The 13,913-nt window shown below is 39.2% G+C and overlaps 1 protein-coding gene across 1 annotated transcript in view; it reads left to right on the forward strand.

The window, feature by feature from the left end:
• The window catches only part of SLC2A12 (solute carrier family 2 (facilitated glucose transporter), member 12), a 54,552-nt gene that overhangs the window by 22,333 nt on the left and 18,306 nt on the right, over positions 1-13,913 (forward strand). The gene's annotated exons all lie outside the window — the stretch shown is intronic.

The raw sequence follows: 13,913 nt of genomic DNA on the forward strand, positions 1-13,913 counted from the left end.
ATTTTTCCATGAATTTTTAAAGTATTCTTGTACTTCTAAAAAAAGAAGGCCATTAAAAATGAGGTCATTTCATTAATGTCTTTTGGCCTTGGTTTCTTAGCTGTCAAACCAAAACACACTCTTCTGCTAATGCATTTTAAAATCTTTCATGTTTGCTTTCTGAGGAACATTAATTATCTCCCTTGAGCAGATGACCCCCACTTATCTCCAGTTCCATTGTGCATCTCACATGACTTCTAGTCTGTTTTTTCCCAGTGACTACTGGACTTTTCCACTTTGATGCTTCACTGTCAGCCAAACACAAGCCCAATGCTGAATTCCTTCTCCCCTCTCACCAGGGTCCCTTACCACTTCCCTTCCTCTTTCATGGTGCAGTCACTCTTCCAGCCAGCCACTCCTGGCTGGTGTTCTGGGGCCTTTCCCCAATTCAATGACCAAATGGCCTTGGATTATCCCTCAAAAATGGTTCTTGTGTTTATCATTTCCTTCTTGTTCCTGCCATCCTAGTTTACCCCTTATGGTCTCATTCCTAGGTTACTGGGAGACCTGTCCAGTAATCCTCTTCTGTTCCAGGCTCTTCTCATGCCCATCCATCCTCCACACCAGTGTCAACCGAAAATAAATGACAGATCGACTCTCCAAAGCAAAGAGTTTAATCGGAATAGCAGTGGGATTGCAAATCCAGGATACGCATACTATGATGGATCATAGGCATATCCAAGGGGTTAGGGGGAAAGGGGAAACTTTTAAAGACAAAAAGAAGTACACAGAGGCTGTTATGAAACCAAAGGTTACAGAGGTTTGTTACAAGAGTTGGCCTTAGCTTATTAATTGAGACAGCTGTTTGCTAGGCAAGTGTCTTTGTGTACACAGATTATCTGGAATACTGAAGTCTTGAGGGATTTGCTTTTAATAAGTCCTGTTACAGGCAAAACATGATTTCACAAGAGAAATCTCTTGTGATAAGGAAGGTCGCAGACATGCACATGAGAGCTCCTTCTTTCATGCCCTCCCATCTCCATTTTGTTAGGGTTTGGACGTAAGTGACTGCATTCTGGTACTTGCAACTTTCACACCAGTAATCCTTAAAAACCATTTTCCTCATGTCACCAATGTTCACAAATATTCCATGCCTTTTACTTTCTACCACATCATAGAAGTCAAATGCCTTTCAAGATGAGAAGGAAATTAGACAATATCTACTCCAACATTTTCCTTTTATAGAAAAGGAATGAGCAGCTCCAAGAGATTGAGGTCACACAGATTTAGGACTAGAATCCTGAGCACCTGAAGGCTAATTCCATGCTCTTTCTACTAATATATCACCCATCTTTGAGGGAAAAACTCTGTACGGTTTTCAGGGCCCTCCGGCATCTCACCCAACTCCATAAGATTTCTGCATGACTCTGGGGGCACTATGTACATTGTAGTCTGTGAAGGTGTGCTCCGGGGCCGCCATTCCCATAGAAGTACATCTAGACCCCACATAGCATACAAAGTGAATGATGCCCCCTGACATTGTGTCATGTGGCAATACCTCACCTCTCTGGGCTGATTTATTTCCCACTGGTCCACACCCAAGTCAATAAACACAAAGCTCTTGTGCTCTTTTCCTTCCCCCTCTACTCTATCCACATCCTTCCTACCTTTGAAGCTTAATGAAAGTTTTATCTTCTTTATGAATTCTTAGAATTCACTTTATTTCTTAGAGGTATTTATTTGTTTGAACTACTAGTATATTTCTAGTAGAGAGTAATTTAATTTAGTTCTAGGCTACAGAAAGCCTAAATTTAAAATCAGAAAATCTGGGTTCTAATCCCAGCTCTTCTAGTTACTGGCTATGAGACCTTTAAGTCGTTTCTCTTCTCTAAGCTTTTTCTAATCTATGAAATGGGTATCATAATACCTGTCCTATCTCCCAGAGTATGGGCGCATGTCAAATGAGCTAATAATGCATGTGAGAGTGTTTCAGATGCTGCAGAGTATGATGTAAATATAAGTTACAGTGTGATAATACAATAATTAGTCCTCATCATTAATGATAACTAGTACTTAATGATATAGTGTATTGCTTCTGTACGTTTGCTTTGGTTTATTAACCAGAATATAGTTACTAGATTGTAAGCTCTTTGAAGGAAGAGATATCTCATGTTTCTTTCTGTCCCTTTAAGTGAGCACTGCATAAGTCTGCTTAAAATCTTGCTGGATTACTCATGTGTTTCTCAAGGCAGAGGGGGAAAAGGACTTCAAAAATATGATGCAGATACAGAAAAGATCTCAAAGAGTGCTTCTTTCCTTGTGTCAAGCTAATCTGGTGGGCAGGCTAAGGACCGACTAAACTAGAAAGGCTAGGCTAGCGAAGAAACTCCTGTTCCTGCCAGACACCATCATGAGACTTTTTGCAGAACAATCCATCACTTGGACATGATTTTTAAAAATCTCTTTTTGTTTTTGCCTGTGAGGAAAGAGGCAAGGGAGTTAGCAGTGATCAGAAACAACTGGTGGGAGGCATTTAGGGCATTTCTTTGTTAAGTCATAAGTAGTCATTTGGGAATTGTGGACACAGAGTATCTAAAAGTAGTCCTGTGTTTTTTTGGACATCTCTTTTTGTTACAACATGCAGAAGAGAGTCTTTCTGAGAACCACTTAGACCAAAAGCAGAGCTTGTGAGATGGAGGACCTCAGAGTTGAAGTTTGGGAATGTGAAAGGGAAATAACTCTTCCATCTCATGGTTCATCCAATTTATAACTGCCATTCCAAGGACTGACCTGGGTATTCACACACATGGCTGAGAGGCATGCGGTCAGAGACAGAAACCTAATTACTCCCTCTAAAGGGAACAGTTATTTCACATCTGTGACTTGGGACTGAACTCTCCTAGTATTTTTTTTTTTTTTTTTTTTTTTTTAATTTTTTGTCTTTTTCCGTGTCCGGCAATGGGATTGCAACCCTCGGTGTTGCGCCTGCACCTCGCTCAGCCAGTGAGCGGGAATCGGTCTGTATGTGGGATCCGAACCCTCAGGCGGGAGCGCCGCCACGCTTCCCAAGCGGTGCACTATCCATTGCGCCACCGGGCCGGCCCTCTCCTAGTATTTTTGAGATGGATCTGAATGATTGTCTTTTTTTTTTTCTTGCTAGAGTCATTTTTGTCCATATTCACATTGTGGCTTCTTTTTCTTTTCTAAAGGAAACATACATTAAGAATTCCATTTAAATCCTCAAAATTGTATTCTAGGGCATTGGTATAAACCGTAGGAATCAGATGGAGTCTAAAAATGTTTATTAGGAGCAAACTTTTCATACCAGATCTTGAATGCATTATAAAACTTATTAACCTGATGTGATTATTGCTAAGGTATTTTATTTAAAGAGTTTATTACTGGTAATACAAGCAAATCCTCTGTGTAAATAGAGATATAAAGGGAAAAGTACGTGCTGTTCTAAAGCAAAATCGAAAGGAAGATTAAACCATCCTTATTAAACCTTCTTAAATATGGATTGGCTTAGAACAACATTCCTTAATTGTATTAGCTCACAGCATGGTTTTCTTCTGCCAGGAAAGTGTTTCTATTCTTAGGTTAAGTGTTTGCGCTACATCATTCTACTTTCTGGTTTTCTGCTTCCCTAACTGTAAAATAATGGGGTTTCTCTAGAATCTAGAATTCAGGAGGGGGCATAAATTTGGTACCAAGTAATCTTATGTACTTTATGTTCTGCATTTAAAATATTATTCTGAGAAAGAGTCCATAGGCTTCACCAGCCTACTACTGAAGGGGTTCATGGCCCAAAAGAGATTAAAGAGCCTCTGTCTTCCATTTCTCTATTAACTAGTATTAAAACTCTTCCACCACATAAAATCAGGATATATCCTCCACTGCCATTATTAGAGACTTTTATTCACCATCTTATTTTCCATACCTCACCTTTCACTTCAAAATACATTCAAAATTTTAACCTGACTCTTTACTGTGTTTCTAGGGTGGTCCTGATCATCATTTTAGCTCTCTTTAATAACTGAGAATTTATTCGTCTGGCTCAAGCTGCAGCATAGAATCACAGATTCTTGACATTGTGAGGACATAGAACCACATGAAGACTTCTATTCTATGCATGCTTCACAAAGTAACGATGAGACAAAACCTAAGGCATAATGTCACTATCTCATGCATTCATTTGAGGTGGCACTTGCGTAGAAACCCAGCCCTCCCTCAAATCATCACTGGAGTTCAGAAAAATGTGTGTGGCTATTCTTTTCACAACAATTATTAGGGCTTTTGGGGTCCCAAAATTCATATATCTATCAGTTAATTAATTAACTTCTTCCATCTCCTGATTAATACCTTTTCATTAAGAGCAGATGGAAGGAACTTTTTCCAAGGTCACATATTAAGTTACATAACGAGGCTGTGACGGTCATCCTTCAATTACCTTTGTATCACATATTTAAGAGGAACTTCACATGGAGGACTGAAAGATAGGTGACACCAGATAACCTCCCCTGCTCTTTTCTACCAACCTGTAGACTAAAGCAGGCAGGAGTTTCAACAAGAAAGCATCTTGGAGTGACCAAGAAGAGAAGAGGGAGAGAGCAGTGGGGATCCATCATTTCACCCACTAGTTCAGTAGTGTGTGGTGCTCACCCGCAGCATGCCGGCGCAGTGCCAGGGGCTGCAGGCTCAGGAATGGATGGGAGAGAGCCACGCCCTGCCCTCATGGAGCTAGTGATGAGCAAGAAAATGACCATGCATGTGATACACTTTCAGGAGAAAGAAGTGTCAAAATTTAGGCGTAGCTGAGAGTGATTTAAAAAATAAGGGGTGAGGGAAAGAGCATGCTTGGAAGAGGTTACTTCAGATATGATGGGCACAAAAAGCATTTCTCAGGTGACATTTGAGCCAAGGCTTGTATGAAGAAAGCAGTGGGAAGATCTGGGAGGTGGGAGTTTTACCGGCAGGCCAAGTGTTATTGAGGAGGATGTGAGCTTGGATGGTGAGGAGATGGCGAGAAAGCCTGCTGAGGATGTGCCACGTGGTGTTTGAGTTTGGACCAGGCTTCGGCCAGGCTTCAAATCCCAGCTCCCCAGAGTAGGACTTTGGGCAAGTCAATTCATCTCTCCAGGCTTCAGTTTCCTTTTCTAGAAAATGGAGCAATAGTATCTACCTCACACTGTAGAGGAGTTAAATGAAGCTCTGCAGCATGGACTCAGTATGCTCAGTTATTAGTGCTATTCAGTGTCTGCCCATGGGCTAGACATGAGGTGAATAGTTCTGATAGTGCCAGGGCTGACCTCAGCAGGATGTTGCTTAAGCTCAACATAAGGCCTGCTCCACAATAGGGGCTAATAAATATTTATTGGATGAATCAAAAATGTCTTTCTAGAACTCTCTCAAGTTCTGTGATTAAGGAGGAGCTCTCTAGTGTGAGATTGATATATTATGATCTCTGGTGTGAATCTGATCCAATATCTAGGGAAAAAGAGGTGAATGTGGTTTGGTTTTGGTTGGAATCCCATTGACATTTGGCCAAATATTATATCTGAGTAAAGCTACTGAACTGAAAATGCAGGGCCACTTCCAGTATTTGATGACTAAAGAAGGTTTGTGTTTTAAATTTACTAAAATTAATGTCATTTAAAAATTTTATGATGTTAGACAAAATGTTCATTTCCAAGTTTTTCCATTTTTTTCCTCCAAATATAAGACTCAGCCTCCCTGAAAAACAGATTGAGATTAGCCATACTACGGGATAACTATTCCTACCATAGTTTAGTAATTGAATGCATTTAAACTCGACTCTCTACAAAAAAACATCTGAAGCAATTCCCTCATGGTTTTCCTAAGAGAAATGTATGAAAATCTAACCCTGGGATTTAGGAGGAGGGGGTGTTTTTGCTTACCTATTAATCATTAGAGCTTTTAGAAATATTTCAGTGGATTAGTTTAGGCTTAAAAATCACATTAAATCTCTCAGATATGAATGGACAATTCAAAGTTAATAATAGTAATAACAGATCTTTGTAGAAAAATCATACCATAGTCACAAGTAATCAAACTGTCAATAACTGCAAAGGGCTGAGATTTTACCCTACTTACAGGCTAGCAAGTTAGCCTGTTGCAGTTTCATGTATGTTGATAAAAGATGCAAGACTCCTTGGTCAGAGACAAAGGGCAGTTTATTATTTATAGCAATAGCAATAGCCAGAATATCAGAATTTCCATCAGTTCCTCAAGCTCCAATACCCAAAGGTCAACATGAAAAGAACCAGATGGCACCTGCCCATAATGGGTTGTTTTATAAGAGAGGAACCCCAATCTTAGAGAATCCGAATCTTTTATAGTAGACAGTAATCCAGCCTGATTTCTTCCCTGGAGGGAAACATTACTTCAAAAAGGGTACTTCAAAAAGTTCATGGAAAGATTCATGTTATCTTTTAATTCTATTTTTCCATGAACTTTTTGAAGTACCTTCCTATCTTTTCTTTAATGGACAGTAAACACACCTGCTCTTTTCTTCAGAGGGTGACACAATCTCTATCCTCTAAGGATGTTTTGATAACAAACATCCTTGGAAAGACAGCCTGGAGCAAAAACATGTCTTTGCTCATAAGACATGCAGAAATGTGAGAGACCGCTGGAGAACCATCTCCCAAACGAAATTCCTATCTTTTCTTTAATGGACAGTAAACACACCTGCTCTTTTCTTCAGAGGGTGACACAATCTCTATCCTCTAAGGATGTTTTGATAACAAACATCCTTGGAAAGACAGCCTGGAGCAAAAACATGTCTTTGCTCATAAGACATGCAGAAATGTGAGAGACCGCTGGAGAACCATCTCCCAAACGAAATATCCTAAAACTCAAATACCCTCTTTCATGTTTTAAACAAGAAACTTGAATTTTTAAAAGCTCTAAGATTATATGGTCTAGTTTTTTGGTTTTATTTTGTTTTGTTTTATGGAGTTGAACCAGCCTTTTGGAGTCTGGGTCTCAGTAGGAAGCATAAGAATCATCTGCCATAACATTTAAATTTAGATTTTAAACCCAATTAACTCTGGCTCTTCAAAAAAAAAAAAATTGTTCATGTGATGTTTGCACAGCTAAAGATTATGACAATTAAAAAATGGTTCATGTGCTGTTTGCTTGGCTAAAGATTATGACAATTTCAGGGATGTGGAACAGCAGGTTCTAATTTGGAAGTTTACTTAGCTTCTTCACTCCAAGGCTTTCTGGATTTAAAACAAAGATGCTTACATTCCAGAAGCACATCAAGTGTTTCAAAAGGGATTTTGATATTCTTCACATTTCCTCCTAGGCTTCAGGTCTCTAACATTGAGAACTATCACAGTCAAAGTGTTCATTTTCCTTTTTCACCATTCTTTTTTGTTGTTGTTAGATCACTTGAGGTTTTAAATTCTTATTTATTTTTTTTTAAGGAAAATGTAACTTTATTAATATTATTTTTCACATTCCAGGATGCTGTTGCAGAGCAGTTGGGAGGGAGTGGGGAGAGGGGAAAGGGGAAGGAAATGGGATGGAAGAAGGAGGAAGGAGGAGGGGTGGGATTGAGGCCTGTGGCTTGGTGGTCACCGCTGGGCTGGCTCAACCTCATTGCCACACGGGCTACTGGGGGGCTTCCAGTGGTGGCTTGGTTATTTCCGTGCTGGGTGCAGATGTCAGGGGTGTGTGGCAAAAGCCCTCACCCCCCACCTTCCCAGCTTGGGAACCCAGGGCCCTTCTTGCTGTGGCTTGGTGATCATTGCTGGGTTGGTTGCACATGTCAAAAGCTGTGGGTGGAGTCTGAGGCCCCCCACTACCTCAGCTTGGGAGAGCCCAGGGAGCTTCCTGCAGTGGCTTGGTGGTTGCCGCTGGGCTGGCTGTAGGTGTTGGGATTTTTCACCATTCTTATGGGATAATTATGTATCTTTAGAGAAAAGGACTCTTGCATAAATTATTATTTTTTAAACAAAGGAGTTTTTTTTTTTTTTTTTTTTTTTTTTTTTTTTGACCGGGGACCGGCAATGGGATCGCAAGCCTCGGTGTTGCTCCCGCGCCTCGCTCAGCCAGTGAGCGGGAACCGGTCTATACGTGGGATCCGAACCCTCGGACGGGAGCGCCGCCGCGCTTCCCAAGCGGCGCACTATCCAGTGCGCCACCGGGCCGGCCCTAAACAAAGGAGTTTTATTATCAAATGTAGCCATTATAAGATAATATTTACGTAATGTGCTTGTGTGAAGTGTGTTTATTTTTAAGATCTTTCAAATCTTTTTTTTTCTTTTAAAACTTAGGTTTCAGTTATCACCAATAATCACAGAACACTGATCCTTTTTCCCAATTAAGTTAAAGATCATTTTGATTGATTGAAGTGGTGAATTATTTGGTCCTTTGGTAGTCATTAAAATAATGCAAAGTATATGAAAAATAGCACCCACGTGGTTCTACACTAACTTTGCATCAAAGGAAGAACTTAAAGAAACATGTGTAATTAGCTAATTAAATCCCATTTTCCTCTTTGGAGTTAGATGATACAGCAGTGGTACCTAACAGAATCAGAGTTTAAAACTGCATTTTTGTAGCAGGAGCACAGCTAACCACGTAGTGAAATGACACCGTCAATTCGTCACCATCAGCAATTGCTCACATACTATACATCAGTATTTAACTTTTCTCTCAGTCTAGTACTCCAATTACATCCTATATTCTTGAAAATTATAAATATTGGACAGTAAAGACATTAAAGAGACAGAGTAAGGTCTCGTTTAATACTACGTTAATAAACACAAGCATTTATTTGTTACTTTCTTGTTTTCCAGAATACAATTTTAAGAATTCTTCCAAGGAAAGCTTGCAACCTTTAAAAACTACAATACTTTCCTAATTGAAGCATCAAAGTGAAAAAAATAGAACATAAAATATAATAACAGAAGCCATGACATTCAAGTTGTAGTTCAAACTAGAAAAGACTAATTTCTTATATCTCCTTCCTTTTTTGTTTTGCAACTTGAACTCTAGTTCAGTGATCCTCAAACAGGGGTATACATATTCCAGGGGGGTAACTTTCCAAACAGTAATCTTTCAATGATTTCTCAAAGGAAGTCAATTTCCAGAACTTCAAGTTCAAAAAAACGTGTTTCTTAAAATGTTTCCTTTTCCATCTCCCCAGTTATAACTGTTCTTCCACTTAAAAGAAAGCATACTTACTACCCATCAGAAATCTTAGTATGATATATGTCCCAAATTATAAAAACCTAAGAGCACTAATCAAAAAGACAATTGGGAATATCGGTGTAGATATTGGAAAATGACCCTAATGACTACATGACAGTCCTTTCATAAATTGAGATATTTCCAATAATTTGCTTTCAACAAAAAGAATGACCTCATCAAGTTATCAGTTGATATATCATTAAAAATAACTTTTGTCATTAATTCGAAAAACTGAGTGACACTGCAATTGCAAATTTCAATTCCCCATCTATTTTAATTATTATTGACAGCAATAAATTTTATCTATTTAAAACTTGAAATGTATCATGTTATTATAGAAATAAGTGACATTCACCCACAGGTACATAATAAAAAAAACTCCCCATCTATCTCGTTAAGAGTGGTATTTCCAATAAGTGTTCATTTTTCATATTTAATAATTTCTAAAAATTTGTAAGATATTTCTATAAGTTTTACCAATTTCGTATGAATAATTGTTAGCTTAATTCAGAAAAAATACTTCTAATCTCTTAGAATAAATAAAAATAAACTTAAAATTTCAATTTAAGATCTTTTTTTCCAGAGAAGTATGATGGAATGGTCAGTAAGAGACTTTCAAGCTTAAAAATACATTACAGTAGGATAAAATACTAAGTGCAGTGAAAAAGAAACTATGCAAAATTATGTAAAATTTGCTCCTGTATTTTTTAAATTAATGATGAGGGGTATCAAATAGGTATGGTATTTAAATTCCACCAAAAACACTTGAAAGAGTGATGTAACGATTCTGTTTTAAACACTGGAGTTTAAATATAATTGATATTGCATTCTTTGCTATTATTTAAATTAATGGTGAAAAATAGTTAGATGTTGGCTTATAAATGAAAGAAAATATTTAGGGTTTCAAATTATCTTAAAAGCTACACGAGCAGGAAAGTTTGAAGACCACTGCCATAGTTTGTCTTATTCTCAACTGGTACCTGCTCACAAAGGGGTTTCATTTTTAACTCTGGCATTTTTCATTGAGGGTTATTCCATTTAGTCCAATTTTCCCTAAAATATTTTTTCAAAAAACCATTTCAGTTGGTTTTGAGTAGAAATCATTAGAACAGAAAGACTGGAAAATGTTGGGACTTTATTTCATTGCCTTTCTTAGTTTGTAATTTAAGTAGTTCAAGATAGTATTCTTGAATAAAGCATTTCTTTTATAAAAGGACATGAGTGGGCACAACTCAAGGAGACAGACAGAAGTGAAAACACAAAAAGAAAAGGAAAAAGAAAGGAAAGCTACCACGTCACTGCTGGTGCTGGAGATGATGGCCATACTTTTTCCACTTAGGGAACTTATGAGGCCAGAATTTAAACATCTGGTTGGAAGGTATGGGCATGTTCCCTCTCAAATTCACATTTTAAGTGCTCCTTTGCAGCCAGGGATCTAGGTATACTGCATGCTACTTGAAAAGGCAATAACGACCATAGGATTTGGCTTCACACCTACAAAGAATGGGGCACGGTTCATTGGCAAATCAAGTCGTTGAAAACTCAGCAGCCTGAGTGTAGAACTTTCTCCAAAGTTGCCAGCAGTTCTCTGGCAAGAGTTTCAAGACCTCTATGAATCTTTCACACCATGGGCTTAGCATGCCAGGTGGTTCAGGAAGAATTCAAGCTAAATGGAAAGTGTGCCTGGAGAGCCACAGGGTATAAATCTGGAACTGTAGTGAGTGAGTTGACAGTGTCTGTGGAAAACACTAGGGCAGTGGCCAGAAATAAACAGGAGGGAGGAAATACACAGGGTAACTTAAATGTGGTAGGGCTGCCATTTCCATTGTGTACCCTTATTAATCCGGTTCCATGTCCTCAGCTGAACACAGAGAAATGTCAACATTATTTGTCCTTCATGGTCTTGTTATGATACTCTGTGTAGTCAGAAATATTCTGTGTACAGATTTCCTCTGGATCAGGCAAGTTCTGATGGGCAGCCTTGATGATCTAATACCACATGAAATATGAGTTCCATATCCGTGGACAATTACCACTCCCCTCAACCCCGCAAGTCCAGAATTTCCTCAATCATTACAGCATGGAGAAGACCTTAAAGACATGTGCAGACTCTGACATTTATAGGAGTACAAATTGCTGAGGCAGTCCTGGAGTGATAGGGTTGAAGGTGGGAAAAGAATCGAGGAGAATTGTTTCAGGGCCTGCTGAACTACAGTGGCCATGCTCCCTGTAGAAGAGTTCACTGCCTCTGTTCTGAGTATTCTGTGGGTCACAAGCAAATAGGACAATGTGTCCCTTTTTGGCCTATCATCAGGGTAGGGAATAAAGAGGATGCCCAGAGAGAGCCACCACTTTTCTGATGTGGCAGTGAAAAAGAGCCTCTCTTGTGGCAATAATTTGATTTTCCTTTGGGAGAAATTGGGCCATCTCATTAGAGAAAACATCGGTAATTTAAAAACTTCCACCTGTTTTATAAATGTCAACATTAAATCCCCATGAAGTGGTTTATGTCTCTGTGCTCTTTACTTATGAACTGAAACTGAGCTTCTTCATTCCTTCTGCTTTGGACATTCACAGCATCTTTCCAGAGAAACTGAGGCTTGTGAGATTCTTGCACCATCCTGCTCCTAAGTCTCTTACCCTTTCAGTAAATTCCATCTTGCCCCCCATGCCATGCACTTTCAGATTTTTATTTCACTCTCTCTGGATCTGAAAACCTGTGATTGTACAGTTCTGAATTCACTGTTAAGATAATATTCTCCTTAATTTTAACACAACAGGTTCCATATTGGGAGGTTGAATCATCATTGTCAAAACACCTGACAATTACTCCAACATTCAGTTTATCAAGAATAGATAAACGAAGGCATCGATTCCTGAATTCTTTCTATTATATCAAAAAAGAAGTAGAAGTTTTCAGGAATGGTACATTTATTTTTGGAAACATCAGGGACAGGGGTTCCTGACAACAAACTTCCATAAGAACAGAGACAGTCTCCTTTTCAATATTCAGGTCACTGCTCACTGACTGGTTAAGCTGCCCAAGGATTTGGCTCAACTGTTGCATTGAAAATATGCCTAGGACAGTATTGCAGGGTGGACCTTGGGTTTTTCTAGACAAGCCTCTGGCAGTTTGGACTGAACATATAACTAGTGTGCGCTTTATATAACCGTCCTGTCCTCTTGTTGGTGAGATCCACCACTTTCTGTACCAGCAGGATTAGCTCATTCTCATCTGAACCAACTCTGGCTCTCACGAGCCTAGCAATGATTCTCAGAAAACCCCACCAAATAATTCCAAGAGGCCATCTTCAGGATGACGAAAGGAGAAGAAGGTAATTTGAGAGGTGATGATGTGGGGATGGAAGAGAGATCAAGAAAACCTGTGCTAACTCCTCTACTAAAAGGAAATGAAAGCATGCCCCTCCCTCCACCTCTTTCTCGGAGCTGCTAAAACAAAAGTCCATAAGGGACCCCCAGCTCCACCCGAGCCATGTCAAACACCCATGGCAGGAAGGGGCATAGGTTTCATGTGTGGCATATATTATTTAGCTTAAAAAACTGGATTTATAGAATTTTATCTTGTATTTGCCCAAGGATGGGTTTTCATTACCAAGACTTCACCAGATTTATGCAGATATCATTCTACTCAATCTTGCAAAGCTTAAGAAAGGGTTACCTAAGCAAGAAACCAGTCTCAGTAAGAGAAAAGTGATTCCACTGAAGACATAATCTGCAGGAACCTGGTGAAGGTCTTTGGGGTGGGGAAGGGCAGGGGAAGAGAGGTGAGGTGAAAAGGTGGGAAATATGGAATTTTTTTTTGAATTCCCCATTCATTAGAACAATAATAATGTTGTTTTTGTTATAGTTATCTTTCCTGCCCTAAGGGTAACCCTGTATAGATCCACTTGGAGAAGATAATCAAGAAAAAAAATTCAGTCTTCTACAATTCAATTCATTTTTTCTTACTTTAAAACAACAACTTAAAAACAAAACAAAATATAACAAAAAACCCCAGCAACTTTACTACAAGCAGGTGTTTTCTCTACAGAGATGATTGTCTCATTAGAGGCAAATTGTTACACTGGAACACAGCTGGCTGCTCCATCCTGGCACAGGCAGCGCAAGTGGTGGCTGGCCAGTGGGGTCCCTCCCTGGCTTCTAGCTTCTTCTTCCTGTCCCCTCCTCTGGGCTAGGATTATGCAATTGGTCAGTATCTCAATGCTGGCATTCTAACACGCAGTGAATTAGTCGGCAATGAGCCAAGGCTGGGGTTGCTCCTAAGTCCTTCTTTCCACAGAATAAAAGGTACTTACACACCACATTTATTTATTAATTAAAAAATATTTATTGAACCACAATCAAGAGAATGCAGTGATTAAAAAGCACAGTTCCAGAGATGGCAAGGGCTCAAGTCCACCTCTGTCACTTATGAGCTCTGTGACCTTGGCAAGTTATTAACTCCTCTAAGCCCTAGTTTTCCCTTCTATAAAAGAGGCATAGTAATAGTTCCTACTTTGTAGGGATTTGTGAGGATCAAATGAAATCATGTAAAAATGTGTGTAAAGTCAGCCCACGGTAAGAACTCGTAGCTATGTTATTAGGCAAACCGGGTTTGATAGGCTGTGAGCAGAAAACAAGTCAATTTTCTCCACTACTGCACTTTCTAATCTCATCAGGCGGGGCCCATAATGTTCCCTGTCACTCTC

This window comes from Galeopterus variegatus, unplaced genomic scaffold (genome assembly GCF_000696425.1).
Source record: "Galeopterus variegatus unplaced genomic scaffold, G_variegatus-3.0.2 Scaffold85, whole genome shotgun sequence".
NCBI lineage: Eukaryota > Metazoa > Chordata > Mammalia > Dermoptera > Cynocephalidae > Galeopterus > Galeopterus variegatus.